A 21,881-nucleotide genomic window follows, 5' to 3' on the forward strand; every position below is an offset into this window, starting at 1 on the left:
TGTCCTTCAGTAAAAACTGCTGTAAAATAGGAATTGATCGATTTCTCCCCCCACCTCTTTTTTTTAATTAAAATTTTATCATTAGACAAGTAACAGAAATGTTAGAAATCAGAAGTGTCTGAGAAGGAGGGAGCAGGAGTAGACCAGCAGGATGGGGCCAGGGTGTTCTTTGGGGAGGGAAAGGAAAAGGAGGGGGAGAATGGGTGCTGCTTGGAGAGGCATCGCTGGAACAAAAACTCACTTGGCAGCTTCCTTTTAAAGGAAGTTTCCTAAATTTCCCTTTCAAGGGGTGAATGAAGTGGGCTCGTACAGTTCACAGTCAGAAAAACAAGTCTCTTCCAGCATCTCCTCTGCACTGGAAGGTGGGGTATATTTCCACAGGGAGGTGGTTTGATACTCGATGTGTGATTATTCAGAATATGAGGTGCACGTCTGCACAGATTTTGAAAAAAGATGAGTGTTCTGGCCACCGCCAAGGAAGAGTGGAAATGAGGCAAAGGAACACTGTGGCTTGGTGCGGCTTTGCCACACGTGGCAGCATCTCTTTTATATGTTGTGTCTGCGAGAGGTGTGTGTGCACAGAGCTCCAGTATTCGTCTCCTCTTCTCACTTCTCTCCTCGTGCAGGGGGATATTGGAGCCAGAGAATTGCCTGCCCTGCCTCCTGGGAGCCCCTTCACCCAAAAGCACAGAGGACGGGGGCATGACTTCAACTTTGTGAACAAAATCTCACCCCCATTCTAGCTGTGGCCCATAGTGCTACAGAACAGGACATGGCCTTTTAAACTTTTTGCTTTCACTGAATTGTAATTTTCTTATGGAAACTGGAAAATTTCTGACACTCTTGTCCCTGCTGCAAGCTCGGTTTGCTAAGGTTGTGCAAACAAGTAGGAAATGTGCTATTTGCTGCAAGTGACTTACTTTTGAATTTAACACAGTATACAGTGACATGAGTTCATCTCTTAACTTGCTCTGCAGTGCTAAAAACTACTTCAGATGCCTGAAGCTAGCACTGGAGGAAGTTCTGCTGACAAAAACACATTGCTATTCTCATTTTCGATCTAATACTCCCTCTGTGACAGAAGGTTGCTTTTCAAAGCTGTGAATCCTCCTGGGCTGGAGGATATAAAAATAATATTTTTACTGGTCTGAGGTCTCCAAAACATGCCAATAAATCAATCAGGAATAATAATTGGATTTTTGTTCTAATCTATTTGATCAATGAAGTGGAAAAGTTCACTAAGTTTCTGTTTAGAATAAATCATCCTCTCAAAAGCCTGACCTTTGCAATGAGAAGATATTTTATATGAGAACTTTCTGAGTAGGTACAGTCCAAGTGTTCTCAATCAATTGCAGTAATTTTCTAATTTAATAGACCATCTGTGTCAACGTCACATTTATAACCATCATCTGAAGATGTTTCTTCCTCTTGTAAGCAGAAAAGGAAGTTAACTTCATAATATTTACATGATTTAACCTTTTATTTTTTGTTTTAGTAACCCTGGACTTTTTATGGGGGAAAAATTAGGGAGCTTTATTTTTGACTTCTGAGTAAGGAGTACAGGACTAGAGTTGATAGCGTTCAAAAATTTTGTGCCAAATAATACAATCTGTCTTGAGGTTTTTATTTATATAGCGGTTTCTTAGTTTTAATAAGTCGGATAAGGCTTCCTAGAGCAGAGTAGCTCCATCTGCAACGTGTCTTGAATTACCACAGCCCAGGGGGCCTGTGTATCCTAAACAGCTTGCTAACAAGCACCTAATGATGCTGGATTGCCAACTTTTCTGGTTTTGTTTCCCTGATTATAGGTTTGCAGCATAGTAATCATAGCTTCTCATTGAAATTCTAGGATCTCTGAATAGCAGCAGGAAAAATTCTAGCACTGCCTAGTACAGATCACTGGTGGCTTCCTAATGCCAATATTACATGGTTTTATAGCTGTACTGTATTTGTCTTTAGAAAGAAAAACTTACTGCCTACCTTTAATGAAAGCTTGCATTGCTTTTCCAAATTCAATTAAAAAAAGAAAAGAAAAGAAAAAAAATGAATGTGTTAAACAGTTCATCTTAATGTTTTCTGCTGTTAATTATTGCAAAAGCTATGGTTTGTCATAAATGTCTGGAATGTTGAGTCATATTCTGTGATTTTGATGATAGAGTCCAACAAAGCATGCTGCTACGTGCCCCATGGACATTCCTTATACCACAAAGCTAATACCAAAACATGGAATGATGCCCCAGCTGAAATACTGTGGCTGTCACCAAGCACACTGGCTTGGGTCAGCAGGGCAAAGTATCTTCCAGCTTGGAGCAAGCCCCCAAATAGCTTCAGTCTGTGTTTGCTCTCAAGAAATCTCTTTGGGCTTTTTGTGGTAAGAATATACAAGTAAACATAAAAACACGTAAGGATGTTCAACATATAGGCAGGTGATGTATAAACCATCTCTACTCCATGGCAGAGAAAAAACATTTTTTGGAAGACTCCAAAAATGTGTAGGAGAAGGTCATGGCCGTTCATTGACTGAAAAGTAGAAACTTCAACCATTTTTTTTTCCTTCTGTTCACTAGGCAGCCAAATGCCACAGTCAGCCCAAGGTGTCTTGGTAACGCAGATGGACAGATCATAGAATCATTAAAGTTGGAAAAGACCTCCAAGGTCATCTGGTCCAACTGTCCCTCTACCACCAATAAAACTAAATAAAGGATAAACACTAAATAATAAATACAGAATACATAAATATAGAACAAATAAATATAGAACAAATAAAGAATAAAAAACTAAATACTGAACAAACGTTCACATAGCTGGAAGATGTGAAAGTTCCAGTAGTTCCTAACATCCTGGAAGGAGAAGAGACAGGGTAACATAAGTGGGGCGTGATCAATCCTTGCAGACAGGATCCGGCCTAGACAGAGAGGAATTGCCTTTCTGCAAGGCTGAGAGCCTGCTGCCTCGGTAATTGGGTCCTAAAAGACTTCAGTTAATATGAGGTGCCAGATTGCTTAAATCTGGGGAACTGAGAGTCCTAGTTAATTTATATCCCCTCTTTGTTAATTTTATCAGTCTAATTCTGAGCACTGTGGGATCAAAGTACGTAATTTTGATAGAAGTAGAGGAAAAAAAAAAAGCAGTAAGATCAACATTCAACACCCCTATTCACAGTATTTAATAGCAGATGATAGATGCTATATGCATGTGTGAGAGCTGGTGTCAAGGACGCGTGGATTTAAACTGCAGAACGACAAGGCTTCATTCAAGCACGTGTGGTTGGTTCCGTTTTTTCCTCTGTACAGAAGCAGTTGGCAGCAAACAACAGCGAGGACTGGCGAGTGTCTCCTCTCAAATTAGCACAGAAAGAGAGCAGCTTCCCGCACCCACCTCTCAAGTTTGCATGGAGAATTTAAATAGTTTGGAAGTGTTGTTGGGAAAGCATATAAAGGAAGATATTGCTATTTCTAGCGTGAAAAACTGCTTTCAGAAACAGCTTTCCATCATAAAATGTGTTAAAGGTCAGCACTGGGTGGATACTGGTTAGGGTGGGGATTGCATTGATGAATGTCTGGTGAAGGACCCTAAAAAAGCTGCAGCTGGAGAGGAGGGAGATTGCTGGTGGCTCAAGAAGGGTTCGTGCAACCTGCTCTCTCTGCAGCTTTCAGAATAGCTGGAGGGGCCCTGGCTTTGGCAGATTGTGGGTCAGCTTCTGGGGAGCTGGAGATGTGTGACTCAGGTTTGTAGTTGCGTGCAGTGTGAGTAGGCACTGTGGAAAGCAAATTTTGATGTCTGTCTTTTGCTGAGGAGATGGTGAGTTTCTTGTGGATTGGGGGGAAAAGGCTGCGTGGCTGAGCGAGTGGGGCTGGTTGAGCTGACTTGTTGGCTTATGGGCAGTTCTAGGCACTAGTAGAGATCTAGTATGGTCACTATCTTGGTGTATAGCTTAAAAAAAAAGAAACACACCTGCTATGTTAATATGCATTGAAAAAGGGGTTGCATTAACTAAGTATATTTATGATAGGCACTTAGTGAGCTGTTGCATTTCTCATTTAGCTGATTCTAATAGTTAAGCAATTAATTTGAAAGAGTCAGAAGGTAAGAGGGAGCCCACATGTGTCTTTACAGTGCTTACTTCTGCAAGATGAAATGTGATGGTGGTAATTAAAGCATCTATTCTGCTTTGCTGGAAGGTTGTGTTCAAGGAGAGGCTATCAAACTGCTTGTGTTATTGAATAAGGTAGGCTGAAACCCTTGTGCTCTGCCGCTGTGTTGAGGAATGTGACTTCTGTGGTGGAGTCTGAGATCTCGAACTCCTGCTTCTTTTCATGCCTTAAAATAATGTTGGTAATGAAGTGTGGAATACTTCTTTACTGTGCCTTAACGCGTAAGGTGCATTATTCTCTCTATTGGAGAGCTACATAGCTGTGATCTCAACCTCCTGAGCACGTGCTGATATGGAGTAAATGACTCCTTGTTTGTGGAGGAGTGTACCACAGATGCTCCTTGTTCAGGGAACCTCTATTGGACCTGCTGTAACTATGGATAATAGTCTGGATAATCGGAGCAAAGACTGAAATCTGGGCTGCGGAGAAGTAGAAATGAGAATGGCAAGGGTATCACAGGAAGAGCTGAAGTGGCTGAGAAGCTTGTGATGAGCCAAGAGATCTACTGTAAAGTCTTTTTAGAGGAAGGATGTATTTTTTAGATTTCAATTCAGACTTCACAAACTGCTTCTGTACAAGAAAAGTGTGAGTTAACAGAAATCCCAGCCTTATTTTCGAAGTTGGCTTTGTCAGCTTGTAAAGTCGTAATACGTGTTTCTGTGAGCAACTTCCATTTCTGGGAGATGGGAGGTAGGCAAAAGTCTGGGTTAAAGACTGCAGTTCTCCTCTAGGAAGCCATGGGTGCCTGCTGCATCCTTCCTTATTTGTAGCAACCAGCTCTGGGATGAGCTGGTGCTGTTAGTCTGGTCTTTGCCTGCTTGTTCATCGCTTCAGACATTTCTGTCTGAAATAAGTGAGATGTTTCTGTAAATGACAGCTTTACGGTCAACAGTAGCATGGACTGGTCTACAGGTGTGCTGGCTCAACAGTAGAACTGGGCTATGAAAACCTTGAAAGCTAAACATTGTGCTTATTCAGTATGTTTTCACTTTCAAGCAACTCAAATATGTGAAATTAGGCACTACCTCTATTGTTTTTTCTTGCTTGTTTTAAAGTAGGGAATTATATGTTGAAGTGTTCACTGACTTTCTTACTTTATTTTTATTTTTTTTAGTACCTTGTGATCTGTCTTGCGGTAGGCCTCTGTCCCCATTGGGAACATCTTGCCTCAATAGAATTTTGAATGAAAACACTAGGAAAATAGGTATCTTTTGAAAACTATAGTTTTATTTAAGGCGGGCAAACTTATTCACATGTCCTAGATGCGTGTTATTGGGTAGCTGTAAAATCAAAAACTCAATACAAATCTGTCTCTAGAGTGCTGCATGTGGCCCTTTTTCCCGATATAAGCCCAGAACATCATCGTGTAGTAGTACTTAGTAATAAAGTTAAGTTTTAAAATTCAGTTAAAAGAATCACAGCTCATGCTGTTTATTTTTTAACTTTGTCTACTTTACACACCCTGTTCTATGGTACACGGAAGATGCTTGTTTTTTCTTTTTATATTTTATACTATTTTTGTGGAGTTTCAAAGGCCTACAAAAAGCAGAATTCATTGCTACTCTTAAGCTTTGCTCAGCTCTCGGACAAAGAGGTGTACTGGGGCATTATGACTGAATACGGAAGTTCTAGAAAAAAGAAGATGGAAGGCTTTTTTTGGGGGGGTGATGGTGGTGGGCAGTATGTGTTTGTGGGCATCTTTATTTAAAAAACACCTTAATTGGAAGGCAGCACCTGTTTATTGTCCTTTCAGTGCACTCCCACTTGCTATAGATCATAAAATTCCAGGGCATACAGACAGCTCTTGCCAAGCCTTTAACCTTGCCAGGTTGTTATAACAACTGCAGCTTGCTAGCACATTGTAATTGCAGAGCTTTCTTTAAAATTATAAAGACAAGAGCTCTTTTGCTACAGCAAACAAGCAGAAGTATGTATTTTAATGAACTTTATTTCAATGACATGGTAAGCTGAAGTCCAATTAACTCAAATGCCGCATTTGACTTGAAAAGAAGGATGCTTTCCATGATGCTGTGAGGGACAGGTCAGCTGTCTGTGCGCCTCCTGTTTTGGGCATCAAGGATCCCAGAATGCCTTCAGGATTGTAGGGTCCTGCCTTAGGGCCCCGGAGGCACCCTACAAGGTCCTGGTGAGGCACAGTGCTGTGTGACCAAAGGGTAGTGGGGTGTCTGTCTGGATTTGGAATCAGGAAACAGAGCCCATTTGTTTTGGTTACTACAGGTAGTTTACATTCCGCAGCATTAATAGTTAACCTTGGAATTATAATGAATTAGGGGAATGCCAGCAGCACCCAAAAAAAGCAAACTGAATGCAAGGACACGTGAGGAAAGGAACAGAAAACACCTTTATGGCATTAGTTTACCTTCATCATGAATAGTGCGTTGTATTGGTCCCATCATTGCAAAAAGGTCATAATAAAGTATCTGTCAATGGCATGCCTCCTATAAAATAAGAGACTAGACAGCACCTGTCAGAAATGTTATAGTTCTGGGAAATGACAAGAGAAGAGACGACATGGTGTCTCCTTAGAAATCTTAAAAATTCCCGTTAAAAATCTATTTCCTTATTTTGAGTCTGTAATCCATCATTTCAACTCCACTCTGCTATGTAAATAAATCTTATCTAAGACACTACCTAAAAGGAACTGGCAGGATATGGTACCAATAAATTCAATGACCCGTTATGTAATTAGTTAAGACTTCTTTTGCATCGAAGTTGTTGTCTTTTATCAAATATTAAAATCTTAACTATAATGCTAGAAAAAAAAAGTTGCTTATTAGATATTCCACTTGTTGCATTAAATTCAAACTTTAATATTAAATAATATGGAACCAATGCTTGTACCCAGTGCTTTTGTTATACCAACTCCTCACTTTAGATTACCTTCCTGTATGTAAAAATGATCTGTGTATCTTTAACAAATACATATCAAAACTCTATCACCTATTTTATTGCTAGATGTGTGGTTTACCATCAATATGAGCACGCATTTGTGTTAAAGGGCCTCTCCTGCTATGAAAGAGGATATGCAAATACATGCAAGATATGCAAATAGAGAGGATCTGAAAAATGTTGGAAGAGCTGTGATAGCACTATAGTAGGCTACAGCATCTCATCCAGCTGTCACTGCAGGGAGCCAGCCCATCTTCATTCCTGAGATCTTGTTGGCAGCCACCTCATGGACTGTGGTGTCGGAACCTGGCAATCACCTGAATCTACACACACTTGCTTCTAGCTGTAATAATTCTGAGAAAGAGCTGGAAACTCCTACATGAACCTGGCCATTGTTTGATGAACTACGGACTGAACTCCAAAGAATTGGCCATCATGAAAACTCTGGGGGAGAATTGCAGAACCTAAAAGCCTCTCAGTCTGTAGACTGTAAAGATGCGTTAAGCCCTGTTCTGCTCCATGTACGCTGCAGTGAAGGTGGGAACACTGTTTCTTCTATGAAAATAAAGCTATGAAATGGGTGAAATGAGAAACTGGTTGCCAGCCACTGCAGAATGCTGCTTCCCATCTCTGCAGAGTGTGTAGAGCTTGCTGCTTTAGTGGTTGTTGCAGGGAGGCTGCCATCCCACTTCTCTGGGGGTAGGTGTTTTTTTTTTTTCCCCTCTGAAGCTCTGCCCTCTTACTTTTGCCTTTAATGTAGTTCTTTTGGACTTAGATTGCCATGTATTTCAGGGTAAATCCAGCTGCAAAGCCTTCCTGGTAATGTGATGTTGGGAAAACCTATTTTCAGCATTGTACCTACATATCTAATAGCAAATACTGTGAAACAGTGAATTGCAATCGGTGATTTTTTTTTGGCAATGGTAATATGAAAGGAACAAATAACAAAAAATGGATGAAGCAGTAATAATCCTGGTTACCTCCAAAATGAGAATCTATTTTTTTATCTGCAGTTTAGCTCTTTTCATGTCTGGCAGTAAATGGTCACTGCTGTAATCATATCCCTTGCTGTATATCAGTTAAGAAACCTGAACCAGCAGGAAGAGTGATTGGAGCTCTGGAGAGACCTGACTGCAGAATGCAATTGCACTCGCACTTCTCCCTTCTGCAGTTAAAGTTACTGCACTCGTGCTGTTATGTCCCAAGTTACTATTTGGACTTTAGTCTTCTGAAATTTCAAAACCTCCCTTCTTTGGCATGACTCAGACACTTGTAGTACTCAGGAGTAGTTAGAAGTGGTTGAGTGGAACTTATTTCAGACATTTAAAGAAGCGTGTATTCTCTGAAACCCATCAGAGTAATGCTTTCAATGATTTTTATTTTTATTTTTTTTAAATATACAACCACTAGAAGATGGGATAAATCAACCTCTGGAGATTTGGTGTTCCCTTTCAGAAAGTGCACTACTGCACTAGATTATACTGAATCATAAGGCAGATCTACAACATACCCAAGAGTTCTCTATTGTGTAAGCTGTTGATTAAAACATAAAGACAGATGCTCCCTTTTGGAAGGGTGTCCTTCTGCTACACCCAGGCTGCAAACTAGAAAGCAGTCAAGTTTTGTTCTGCTTCACTGGTCATGTATCTCTAACAATACTTTTTTTCCTTTGATTTTAAGGAATTACTGGAGGTTTAATGAGGGGGATTTCTCCTTGTATAATTCAGTCTGATGGGTGCTCCTGCTACTTATAAAATTACCTACTAATGCTGGTACAATTTAATGGGCTATGCTTACATTTCCTGTCTGAAGCTGACGTGAAACGTCCCATAAAAGAGGGGCTGAAACAGTTGTAAGCTGAGTTGATCAGAAGCTTCAAATGCTGTCTGTAAACCATTGTGAGCAATGGCAACCTGTACAGGCTGACAGCAAAGAGTGTAGAGGGCTATAACAAAGTGTTTTTGATGCAGCTGGGATGTATTTATGTGAGTCTACAGAAGATGGTCTTCAGTTACAGAAGTTGCTTGCAGGAATTATTTTTTTTTTTTTTTTAAAGAGGGAAAGGGAACTTTTTTCCCCCTGATTCAGTTCATACAATTATTGACAAAAGATGCTGGCAGTGGAAGTCTTTGACAACAGAGAAAGAAATAATGGAAATAAATTCTGTGAGTCTTTATTTTGATAGTGAAGCTTTGTTGCAGCAAGATGCTGCTTTCCAACTCATTTGGTAGATTTCTGTCTTGAACGGGCATATGAAACACACAGTCTGCTCTGGTTGAAACACATAAGCTGTCTTTTAAAAGATGCTGAAGTGAAGGACAAGCAGAACCAGTTCTTCCTCCACAAGTGCTTCCAATAGTTCAGGGCTTTGCCGTACTTCTCCTTCGTGCTTGAAAAAGTTTTCTTGGAGACTCCTTGGACTTTGCAAAGCTCAAAATCCAGTTTTGTGTCTCCTTTGTTATAAGGCTGCACGCATGTCCTCCTGGCAGAAGCAAATGCTACTTTGACATCCCACTGAATGTAATCTCTCTTAGCAAGAGTAAGAAGGAACAGGAAATTCCTGTTGCTACCACAAATTTGTCATCCTGTGTGTGGGAACAGCTGTCTGCTGATTGGCATCCCCTCTTGGGACAGTTGAGAGCCCTGCCTCTGTAGGGATCCCGGCTGGGATTGTTTTACTATTTTTTTTTATTTTTTTTTTTGCTTCATCAAACTATTTCTTTTACGTTCTTCCAAGCTGAAGAGGGCAGTTACTGTATTTGTGAAAGGAACCTGGAAGTAACTCTTGGATTGAGCCAGACTTGCACAGGACGAGGGGAAAGGACCGTGGAAATGAGCTACAGTACAACACAAAAGCCCCTAAGATGTTTGTGGTGACAGCAGAGGACTGCTCTACATAAACATTTACTTCCTTACAAACACAAACAAATGTGTCCTGCCTGAGCAAGATTATTTGTTAGGTTCTTCAGTTGACGGTGTAGAAAAATCTGGGCTGAGAAGTGCTGGAAGCAGTTTCAAGTAGAAGACAATAGTGCCTGAGACCATTATATCTCAAGGACAAGTACGGAATACTTCCTGTTGTTTGTAAGGACCGCTCACGATGATGGGCAGGAGCTGCAAGAGGACCAGCCTTTGTGATTTCCTGTACCTCATGACTGATGTGCGTTGGTCCTGCTGCAGCTGTTGGGTGAACCGGAGCAGAGCTTACCCCGCCTGTTACTTGAGGGTGCCATCCCCTGTGAGCTGTGATGGGCTCAGTGATGGCGTGTCTGCGTGCTGGGGTGAAAGCTGTTGCTGCATTAGCTTGCTCTGTACCTCGGCGTGGGAGGACGCGCTCCAGCACGGGGGTGATTGCTGTGCCAGGGATGCTGGCCTGGGAGAGGAAGGGGGCATCTGCTCGCCGTGGCGCAGCTTTGAGGCAAGGCGCTAGAAGGGGAGCACAGCGGAGCCGTGGTTCAGCTGCTGTTTGCAGGCAGCACTGTTGCCTGGTAACCTTTCCGGGAACACTTTCTGCACCTGGATTGTGGAAGTTACTCAAAATTTTCATGCCAAAGCTGTAGCTGTGATGCACTCTCCGACTAGATGATTCCCCTCCCCGTGCCCTCGTACTTACCTCCTCTTTAAGAACTATAAATCCTCAGCCCTTTTAGTGATCATTGCTCAAAATTGCTGTCAGCTAAAAAGCATAGTAGTGACTTCTTCAGAAGATTAAAAACCTTTTCTTATTAAATAATAGCCCTCAGCTCTCAGACTAGTTTAATTAAAGATTTTATTCTAAGCCTATTTGTGCTAAAAGCTCTTTCCCAGCTGCTATTTAGCTTGGAACTGAAGAGCTCGTCTTTTCTGTTCTGGTTTTACAAGGGAAAATTCCAACCTCTCTTCCCAGAAGCCTGACAGAGTTCCTGAGCGAAGTCACCTTGGTTGGGATTTAAAAGTTCGGGCAATGGCATTGCCACAAGAAGTGGCAGCACTGTCACTCCTTGTCAGGACCCTAGCAAATGAATTTCAGCTGTTTATATCTGATGGAATGGGCATATGTGCTTGCTTGGTGGCTTCCTTTGGAGCACTTTCAGTTGTGCAGGGATTTCAGAAAATCCAAAGAACTTTTCAAATCAGCAGGTTAGAAAGCATAGACCTGGAGGTTCTCAATGAAATACTTTTTTTCTTGTAACTTTACGTTTCTCAAAATCTGAAGGTCCCTTGCATAAATATTCTTTCATTTCCATGATCTTCCCATGAAACCCAGGACTTGCTCCGGCTCATCCAGTAGTTATAGGTCACTGATGACACCACTGTGGTCCTGACTCATACAAACTAGAGTCAGAGGTCTGGAGGGAGCAGAACTGGGTGACAAAGGATGTGCTTATTCCTGGGAGAGGCAAACTGCTCAACTTTAATTGGAAAAGCACCTACGGCTTATAATGGAATGATATTCACAATTTTGTTCCTGCAAGAAATAAGGAATCTTTAAGTCTATTCTCCAATTCAGAAATCTTTTGAAATGTTGGAATTGCTCTCAGAACAGAAGATGAGTTTTGCCTAGAATGTAACGATATTTGTTTGTATGCTTCATTTCTGTTTGAAATAACTTTGAGCTGTGTGCGCGTACATATGTATATATTACTATTATATACAATATTGCCTTAAATGATAATTTTCCAGTACTTCTTTCTAGGCAATACTTTGCCTAAGCTGTCTTTGTGCTTGTCATAGGACATCAGCTTTGTAAAAACTTATGAGGCAGTAAAATGTGTCTTTGTACTGTTTGTGCTTTGCATAGGTAAGCCGGTTATACGGTTTGTGGGAGAATTATTGGAGCAAAAGAATAGTTCAGTCTGATATATAATTATTGAGAAACATTAAGGTGGGGGGGACACAAGATAGCCTCAATCTTGAAAATTTTCCCTTTTTTAATATTGGCTTTAAAAAAAATCTAATACAAAAAAAAAAAGAGACCCAGTTTCTTCTATTAACACACTTCCTTGGTAACTGTTTCTAAGCTGTATTGTTAATGATTTTAAAAAAATCAAAACCCCTTCTACCACTTGAAATTACTTTAAGTTTTTTCTTCCTCCTGTTTCAAAGCTTGCACAGACAGTCTGAATCAGTCTGGTTAATATATATTTTTCTGTTGCAACTCCAGCAGCTGAAGTGTCATTCTGGAGTCAGTGGCCCTAAATGTGCAGGGACTTCCTGAGCAGGATTAAACCTGCAGGCAGCGCGTGTTAGTCAACTCAAGCTCTTGAGGTCATCTGCTCCCCTGTGCCAGTGTCAGGAGCTTGTGTACAGCAGCAAGAGAACAGGTACTTGCATAAATTCCCCAGCAGTTTGGTGTTGCGTGCGCCATGAGTTTGTAAGAGCTTCTTGCTTCAGTTGTTTCCTGATGGAAATCTGCAGCTGTGTGGCTGTTTGCAAAGAATTCATTGACTGCATGCTGCCAGTGACAGTAATCCTTGAGACAGAGGAAGTGGTCCCATCTATTTGGAATGAGTTTTGTTGACTTTATGGTACTGAATCTAGAAAGATGAAAATTGGCTTGCAGCGTTCCTGTTTCAGTTTAATTGAAGAGGTCACTAAAACAGTCTCTGGTTCTGGTGACTTTGGGTTTAAGTACATCTCTTTTCCTATTTTACAAGTGCATGGAAAACATTTTGAGTATAGTGCTCAAATTTATCTTTCTTAACACAGAGACGTGCACACGAGTGAGTTTTTTGATATTCTGAAGGGTAAAGTGTGTAGAACAAAGAGAAAACTGTATTTGAGTAAATGAATTTGCATCAAAGCTGTCATGTCTCTGCTCTTAAAACAAATCTCATTTTAAGATCTATGCTGCTTTCAGAAAAAAATCCTTTATCTTCTAGCAATGCATGTTTGCAGTCAACTCATAATTATTCCCGAATTAGAGAGACTTATAAAACAGACTAAAGGGCTTTTGAAAAATGGGGTGAGAATATGTCTCCAAATTCAGGTAAAACTTGATTGTTTTTGTTGTTGATGGCACAAATTCGTAACATAACTGCATAGTAGCAGAGACCCCTAACAGTACTGTGGCACTGCAGAAATTGTGATCTCCAAAATTGACTGTAACTTTAATTTCTGACCAAGGATTTCTAATGGACAGTGTGGCTCTGGGTGAATCACTGTGCTCTAAGTCTCACACCTTGGAAAGTGCAAAGTTCCCCTACAAATTTAATCTTTTTAGAGAAATTCAGTTTAAAAACATGTAAAGTCTGAGCTATAAATAAAAAGCTTCAGCAGCAGCATTTGGTTAAAGGTGAACGAAGCAGGCAAGCCTCTGTCCCTACACGTTCAGGGTCTCCTGAGAGCTTTGTCTGGGTGGTGTAACTTCCCTCACAGATGGAGGGGAAGCTGCTGGTGTCAGAGCTGTGTCCCTGGCCTCAGCCTAAAGGGTGACAGGAACAGAACTCGAGATGAGCTTTGCCAGATGCAGAGGGGTCCAACTCTGCTCTGCAAAAAGCTCATTGCTAATCCAAAATGCAGTTCCCAGGCACCCACAATCAAAATGCACATATATAAAACCTGTGGCATGAGACAGTACCCAATCTGCAGCCCAAATGTCATGCTACGTTGTCAGATTGATATGGCGAAGTGAATTATTTAAAGTGAGATATTCTAGTATTGCTTATCAAGTCAAATGTGGAATTTCTTAATTTATTGACTGCCCATCTTCCAGGAGCTGATTTTCAGCAGAGAACTTTTTATATATTTTTTTTGTAATTATATTTCTCTTCTGTGTAACTGTGAAGATTAATTTTTAATCTTCCATACAATCAGTGACACTTCCTCACTTGCCTTTGTGCAGTGAGGATTGGAGAAGACCCCTCTTAGTCCCTTCATCGTATCTGTTTCCTATGATAAGAGCATATGAGATGGCCAATTTCAGTCTATGAAAATCCATGGGTCTTTGAAGTTGTAGTGAACAAAATATTCTCAGACATCTGTGGTGATTTCAGGACACAGGGAGATGGAGGGGGGGAATCTTTAAATCACTTTAAGTCTTACTGAAAACTTCCTGGTCCTTCAAACTGAGGCTTAAACCAGTATCAACTTTTGATTGTGGTATGTAACTTGTTTTCTTTGGTATGAAAAAAATAAAACCAAGAAGGCAAAGCATGGAGAAACAAATATGATATTAAATATATTAATACATACTACAGAAATAGCTTTCCTTCTTCAAGATTACCTTTGCTGAGAAATAAATGCAAAACGCTCGAGAAATGAGTCGTTCAATTTGCACATACTAAATTAGTTGGTTAAATTTAGGAAAATATATTTAAGGTTTACTAAGGGAATTTTAGCTACAAATTCTTTTGCTAAAGAATTTTCAATGAAATTACTGGTAGCTAATTTTGTAAAATATTTCTATATGTGACTACCATATGCGTCTCTTCAGAGAAGGGGAGATGACTGCCTGATTGTGCAGGACCTTTGCTCTTTCACTATTTTTTGAATGGATCGAGGCATATAGTGAATTTAATAATTAAAAAAAGATCATCTCTACAGACTAACCCTAGCATGTGTCCATTATGCTGCAAAATTTCTGCTCATTGGGATTTTAGTGAGGTGCCTTGCTGTGATTTTCTTCCCAGACAAAAGTGGACTCTTGCACAGAAATCAAACAGAACTGCTGCTGTATAATTGTTTCTCTTTTGTACTAATCATCAGTGTTTAAAGAGGTCCTGCAAATAAATGCATGCAGTTTGCCGTCCATTACCACAGCAGGTCAAGGTTAGATTGCTCTTCTTGTTCTGATACTGAAGAACTTGATAGAGAGGTAAAGATCAGAGGGCATTGATGCTGCTATCGTTTTCTTTTTTTTCTTTTTTTCTTTTTTTTTTTCTCTGTGATTCTCTGTTTCCCTCTCTGGAAGAGAGCGCATCCAAAATGTGCTCCTTTTGGGTTGGGAGTCACAGGGGAAAGGCACACTGAGCTGATTAATTTTTCTAGAGCACAGGAGGCCAAATAGTGACTCACGGGCTAAATCATGTTTACAGAGTGGTTTTCTGACCCAAGGGAATGACAAATGGCAGGTCACTGTGTGACTTACCATCTCCTCAGCACGGAGAAGTAGCATTGCTGCCAGTCCAGAAGCTGGTTCCCGGAGCTTCTGCTCCTAAAACAAATAGGGCTCAGGCTCAGCTGGGCAACAGGCTCTCTGGGATGGCTGACAGCAACCCTGCCATGGGATTAGGCTGTACTGGGATCACTGCAGGTTTTAGTGCAGGTCTTAGCTCCTGGAAGGACCTCAACAATAGCTCACCTTTCACGCTTCCATCTTTTGTACAGTCAAGACCAATATTGTAACAACTTTTTAATCAAAGTATTAGTATTTAAAATAATTGCTTATAAAAAAACACTGATACAGTAGAAAAGAGGTGAAGCACCTTTAAAATGTTTGAAACAACAGTGATAACTGCCTTATCAACTGAGCAGGAAGGTCAACAATAAAACATGCTGCAAGAGCAGCAGAAGTACCACAGAGCCTAACTGAGAGGAAGCATGCAGCAACAGCTCCAGTATATAAAGCTCCGTGGAGTAACTTGCCTTCATGTACTGGAGTTTACAAACCCACGCTGTAAGTGAATAAAATACGCTCAGTTTGTTATGAATCATTGTTGACTAAATGATATATAGTGCAAGTAGCTTCTACAGAGGACTGCAAATGCAGGTGCTTCTATATTGCCTTTCTCACTGATTGGAATAAGGTCACTTTGATGCCGTGTGACATCGTTTTGGATTAATTACAAACTTTCCATACAGTCCTCAATCCTTGAGATAAAGTGTGCTAAGACTTCTGGATGTGGAGTGATTGATGCCAAAGGATAATGAAGTTAATAACAGCTTTTTACTTCAAAAAAATCACATCCTTCCTTGTTCTTCTGCATGGCTACAGTGTGCAGATGACCTGGATCTGGGGAGAACAACTTCAATATTGATGAACACCTCAAATAATTATTCTAAAACAGGGCCTTGTTGCTGTATATCCCTGTGGCTGTTGGGCATGTGACAGTGGCTTTGCAGTACATCACAGGAAAAGAGATGGGTCAAGAAATCAATTCAGCATGCTGTCAGCTCCTTATGTCTTTTCTTCAGGCTGTGGCAAGTCTTTGCTCTCAATCTCCCTACTACGACATTGTTCCATGAGTAGTGGAATCTGTCCCCCTTTTTGATTTTTTTATTTTCAGCCTAGTGAGGGAAAAATAGGCCCACATCTTTGTTCCTGACAACAAAATAAAACTAGTATTTTTGAGATGTTAAAGATGGCTAGAAAAAAGAAACGATGAACAGTCATAAAACATTTTTTTTGGCAATGATTCTGTCAAGTACCTCTGAATCACAATATTTCATTGGATTATTTCATTTTCAAAATGACTCTTGCTTTTTGAGGTCAGGTTAACTTTGACATTAAACATATTTCATATAACAATGCACTAAAAAACTCACGTAAGCCATCCAAGGTATCAGAATTTCTAGAAAGGAAAATGATTATTGTAGATTTTCCCAACCTACAGAAAATTCTATTTCTGAATATATTCAACATAATTGCTCATTATGTAAGTATGTTAAAATGTACAACACCCTTATCATGTCGTCTTCCATTGAATGTCATGCTGTGAATTACAAATCTGTTAATGTAGATGTAGAACTTGCACATTCCAAATGCAGAGATCTATTTTCTATTCCAAGTCTTTTATGAGACCATCTGTGATTGCCAGTTTGTAAGAAGTGGATAGGAGCAATAAGCACTTCCATGCAGGTTGTACATAAACTCTGTACTCTTTCTAACTACTGTAACGTGCAGTTTGTCAGCTTTAGAATGCCAACCACTTTTTTGTCTTAAAATATGATAATTTATGCAGTATTTATGTACTGAAGCTTTTCCATAACTGCTTTCTGACTTAGAAACCATTAGAAGCCCAAATTATAAAAATCATAATTAACTGGGTATGTGGTATAGCTGTCTAGCAGTGATCTCTTTATGCAAGAGATGTGGCCTGCCTCTTAAATGAGGATTTAATCATCGGCTCTATACCAGATTAGAACAGGAGAGAGAATCTATTGCTACAGGTTAATCAGCCATAAGCGGGGCTTTTTGACAATGGAACCGTCTCAGCAAGAAGCGTAGTGCTGTGTGAATTAAGCCAGTAGGAACCCAGCTGTGAAACAGAGGAAGCCAAGGGTGATGAAGAGCTCTGCAAGTTGGTTCATTTTCTGGCAATGAGCAGGGTTAGCTGGCTGCACTGGGACTGCTGCCTTGCATAACCTACTTCTTCTCCAAGTGGTAGTCCAGCAGGTAGTGAGGTCAAACGGCTTAGTAACTGGAAATAGCAGCCCTCCTCTCCCCCCTTGGAGAACAAAATTATTTTTTTCAGGGTGATGCTGATGCTACCCAGTGTGGGAAGGCCACGCTCCAGCTGGAGAAAGCCCTGAGGGATTCTGGCAAGGTCAGACTATATTCTCTAACTCCATCCATTGGCACAAATGTGCTGCTTCTGTCAGCTGGTATTTACTTTTTGTCTGTTCTGCTTTTACCGAAGGACGAAGTTGTAATGAGTGTATAGACTGTCTTCATGAAAGTCAAAGCACGTGGAGGGTTTCAAAGCAAAAGATGGCTTAGACTGTGGTGCTGTTGTTAGGAGCTGTGCAGCGTGTGTGTGTTCTAAGGAAGTCCGTTGCACCCAACAGTACCTAAGGCTATCTGAATTTGTTTTGTTTGCAGCTTCTTTCCTTCCTATAGGACATAAGTGCCTGTGTGAAACAAGGGTATCCAACAGCACCCGTGTTGTAAGGCCTGAGCTGAGTTACCTGCTGGGATGTCGAGGAAGCTCATGGCCCCATGATAAAATGTTTGTGAAGATGGGCACCGCCTCCTGAAAGGGTGAATATCTGTCAAAGTTCGGTTTGCTGTTTTTCTAATAGTGTCTACGTCCATTAGAAAACTGAATAGATGCGAAGGCCCTCTCATTTGAGGCATGTACGTGCCTTGGGAAGAAGGAAGAGAACAAAGTTCAGCTTTGCCCGGACTTGCTCAGGAGAGGTGATGAGCAAGTCCCACCAAGGGACTTTGTGGGGTGGTCGCTGCTTAGGGCACCAGGGAGAATGAAAGAAAAATCCTTTCCGTATTGTAAAATTCTCCTGGGCTTTGGAGAAGTTCTCTGTGTGCTTCAGTTCCTCAGGGACTCAACCAGTCCTGCCGCTATGGAGGACTGCTCAGATGCTTGGGTGAGCTGCTGCAGACAGGCATGTTAAACAGCTTTTTGACTTGAAAGAGTCTTCACCAGACCCCAGCTCTGTCCTTTACCTGGCTTAACTATGGCTCTATGTGTGGTTGCTTCTACAAGTGTCATTATAACTCTGTGAGAAACTAAAAGCTTACTATTTAAACATATATACACAACAATTTATATATATATAAAATAAAAAGAAAGAAACAAAGCTTCCCTGAAATATTTTTGTCTTAAAATAATCTCAATAGAAAACCTGTTTCTTTAGGGTTTCTCACTGGAATCAAGTAAGTTTTTTTTTTTTTTTTTTTTCCCCTGTTTATTGTGACTTTTCTGGTAGCTTGCGTTAGATCTGTTCCTGTTACCCAACCTTGCAGAGATGGAGCAATGCCCAGTAGTCAGGCTCTTCTTCTGAGACCTGAAGATTTCCCAAGTATGATACATTTCATGACACACACAGCACAGTAAACTGAGTAATCATCCATGAAACAGGTGAAAGTCGCAAAACGAAGTGTCTTCAGTGCAGCTATATGAAAATATTTGAGTTACAAGTACATTTTTGCTGAAAGATGAAGTCGGATGGTTACCAAACACTTACTTGACCTGCCAGCTGGCAGGCGAGCTGTGTTTCTCCCCCAGACTCTCCATCTGAATGCAAGAGGTCTTCTGTTGCCTGTCATGGTTCTAATTTTGCTGAGGAAAAGTAAAAAAAAAAAAAAAATAAAAATAAATCTTTGTCATCGATACCATAGTCTAAACTGTTATGAACTATATGGGTTTCCTTGAGCATTTCTTGATCAGTGTGGGTTGCTGTAGATACTATTATTATCTTACCGCTTTTTCCTCTGTGCTGTACAAGATTGCTGTCAGAGTCTGAAGATTGTCTAGTGCTTGTGGGGGGCTAGCACTGGAAATTAACTCAAAGCAAGTTGTGTGATGTGAAGATGAGCTTAGGACACATTTTACTTGGTCACTTCACCAAAGCTGAGTGAAGTGTTTTTAAGGATTTACAAAAACAAACATTCCTACCACCTTCTACCTATTCCAGACCATGTTCTGTCTGTCCAACCATGGTTCTCCTCTTTTGTAGGAATGTCACTTGCTCTGCCCTCACCCCACTAAATCCACAAATGTCTGAAGCATAAGAATGTTTTTTTGTTTGTTTTTAAATTAACCCGAGTTCTGCGTTATATCTTGACAGTGGGCCTGTGATTATAAACTGTGCATCTATTTTAGCCTCATTTCCTGATGCAATTAAAATTCAGGCATGTTGTCAGTCTGTCCCTCTGTGTTCACCCTATATCTTTTAACCCCTTGTAAAGTTTTGGCAAAAATCTGACAGATATATCAAATTTATGGAATTCCTCCAGACTTGATGAAAACAGATGGCTAATTAAAGGAAGGCAACCTAATTAGTGTCCAGAAGGGATATGTTTCATCATGTGCTTAGCTCTCAAGTTCTTCAGAGGATTTACATGAAAGAAACAAACACAAGGAATATAAGAAAGCTTTCACTATTGCCAGCACTGTGTTGCATGTCAGGGAATCCAATCTTGAGGCACAGTTCTACTGACTTTATTAGTCCATCAGCTCATACTCTGCTATTTCCATTCACTCTTTCATTGGAAAAAAAAAACAAACAAAAACAACAAAAAAAAACTAATTAGTAAGATGACTTGGTTGTGTGGAAATACAAATCTAGTCTCTCTTACGTTTTTATTTTTGCATTACAGTAGTAAAAACAAGCTTGTAGAAAGAAGGGATAGAAGTAATGCTGTAAACCATTTTGTTCGGTTTTGCATGGATTCTCTTAGTGTGAGTGTGTGAAAGTGGGCAGAACTGTTGTCCTGGGCCTGGAAACGTTCTGGGGGCAAGTTCAGTCCTTATCCAGCTTTAAGCAGGAGATTGGGCTCATGGATCTCATGAGATCCCTTTCAAGCTGACTTGTTCTATGGATTATAGCTTGATATGAATTATGATTAAAAAAAAATAAACAACAAAACACATCTTGTTGCTGTGCCTTTGTTTTTTTTTCTCCTAGAGGGTGGAAGAAAAATTTCACTTCAAACACCTCTTTTCCTACACGAGCATCTTTTAGCATCTGCTTTCTCCTGAATACTTGCATGAAACTTCTGCAGCAAGGCTGCTGCAATTTAAAGGCCTTTGAGGACTTTATTAGAAATGGTACCTTGTAGTTTTACACAGTTGCAAGGACATGTTATATCAGCAACTACTGGCTCGCCAGAGAGAGGAACACTTGCGTTGTTTTAGGGCACGGAATTTCAGTGCTGATGTTTGAACCACGCCTCATTATCTGTTGGACAGCTTTTGTACCAGTCAAGGTACTTTCGTCTGGGCCCCAGGTAGGAAGATGTCAAAGATAAATTAGTTGCTGTGATTTGGGATGTATCTGGATGCCTGACACAGCTTGCGGAACAGTAGCTAATGCATGAGAATAGTGAAAGTGCATAATAGTCTAAGAAACGAGTTTCTTGCTGTAATGGCAAATTGATCGTGTGACAGGGAGAGGAGCGGAGCTCAGAGGAGGATGTTTAGATGTGCTCCTGGAGATTTTGTTCTGCACAGCTTACTGCTTTGCTATTTTGTCGAATGAACTACTCAGAAAAGTGTAAGCTTTGAAGATGCTCCATGGAGCTGGGATAACAATTTTGCTTATTTATGTTTGTTTGATATTAGCTCTGAAGTTACATCAGAAGCCATAACTTTGCTTCAGCTTTGGAATCTGTAACTGTGATAAGATCAGGATTATGCTTTTTATCGTCGCTAAAACAAAATGAATTTTCTTGCAGAACTGCCGCAGTGATTAAATCCCTTGATAAACAAAAGGCTTTTTATATCGATGAGAAAAGTTGCATTATTTCACAGGATGCAAACTTGGTGTGAGCAGAAGTAGAGCATAGGCCCTAAAGTTCTGGAAATATTGCTTCCTTTAATAGTTTCCCAGTACTTGTTAGTGTTGAACTGTATTGCTGTTATCATAACTTTTAACATGTACTCAATTTCATAAGCTCTCTTCCCAGGGCTCAGAAGTTCTGCATGTTTGGTTGGAAAAGTATGATCAGGGTAACTTTAGACTGATATGGAATTAGGGCACAAAACTGAACTGCTGAAACCATGCAAGTTTTGAAATGTATTTCATTGTTTTTGAATCTTTCATTAAATGCTGTGGATGGCTTCTGTGCTTTGCTTTAAGAAGTAAAAGGCTTTACTTGGGATTCTACTACCATAATGTTTCCAAATTTGGCTCCCGTTTGCTCTAGATCAAAAAATTTAGTGAAAAACAACATTACAAATCTGAACAGTTTTAACCAACACTGACAGGCTACCCCTTATTAAATAAGCAGGTTTCTAGCTTCTCCCCCACCCCCAGCATTGAGCAGTCCCATTGGTTTTGTTCTCTCTCTGTAAATCTATTTACAAATGAGAAATATAAGACTTTAAAAATATTATTTAAACAGATATTACCCTGGGGGAAAAAAGATACTTTGGCTACTTCCTTGCACTCTTCTGTGGAGAGACACAAATCCCTTAAGAAACGTTTCAAACACAA

At 40.3% G+C, this 21,881-nt stretch overlaps 1 protein-coding gene across 2 annotated transcripts in view; it reads left to right on the top strand.

Annotated features, from left to right (window-relative positions):
- Nucleotides 1-3,558: 3,558 nt before the first annotated feature.
- Nucleotides 3,559-21,881, top strand: part of HTR2C (5-hydroxytryptamine receptor 2C) — a 282,289-nt gene continuing 263,966 nt past the window's right edge. Inside the window, exon 1 of one of the 2 annotated variants that reach the window (XM_048080682.2) lies at nucleotides 3,559-3,727. The gene's annotated coding sequence lies outside the window, so the exon portion shown is untranslated. Of the gene's footprint in view, nucleotides 3,802-21,881 lie in introns of both variants that reach the window. The other variant, XM_048080671.2, reaches the window with a different exon arrangement.

This window comes from Anser cygnoides, chromosome 13 (assembly GCF_040182565.1).
Source record: "Anser cygnoides isolate HZ-2024a breed goose chromosome 13, Taihu_goose_T2T_genome, whole genome shotgun sequence".
In the NCBI taxonomy this organism is placed as follows: Eukaryota; Metazoa; Chordata; class Aves; order Anseriformes; family Anatidae; genus Anser; species Anser cygnoides.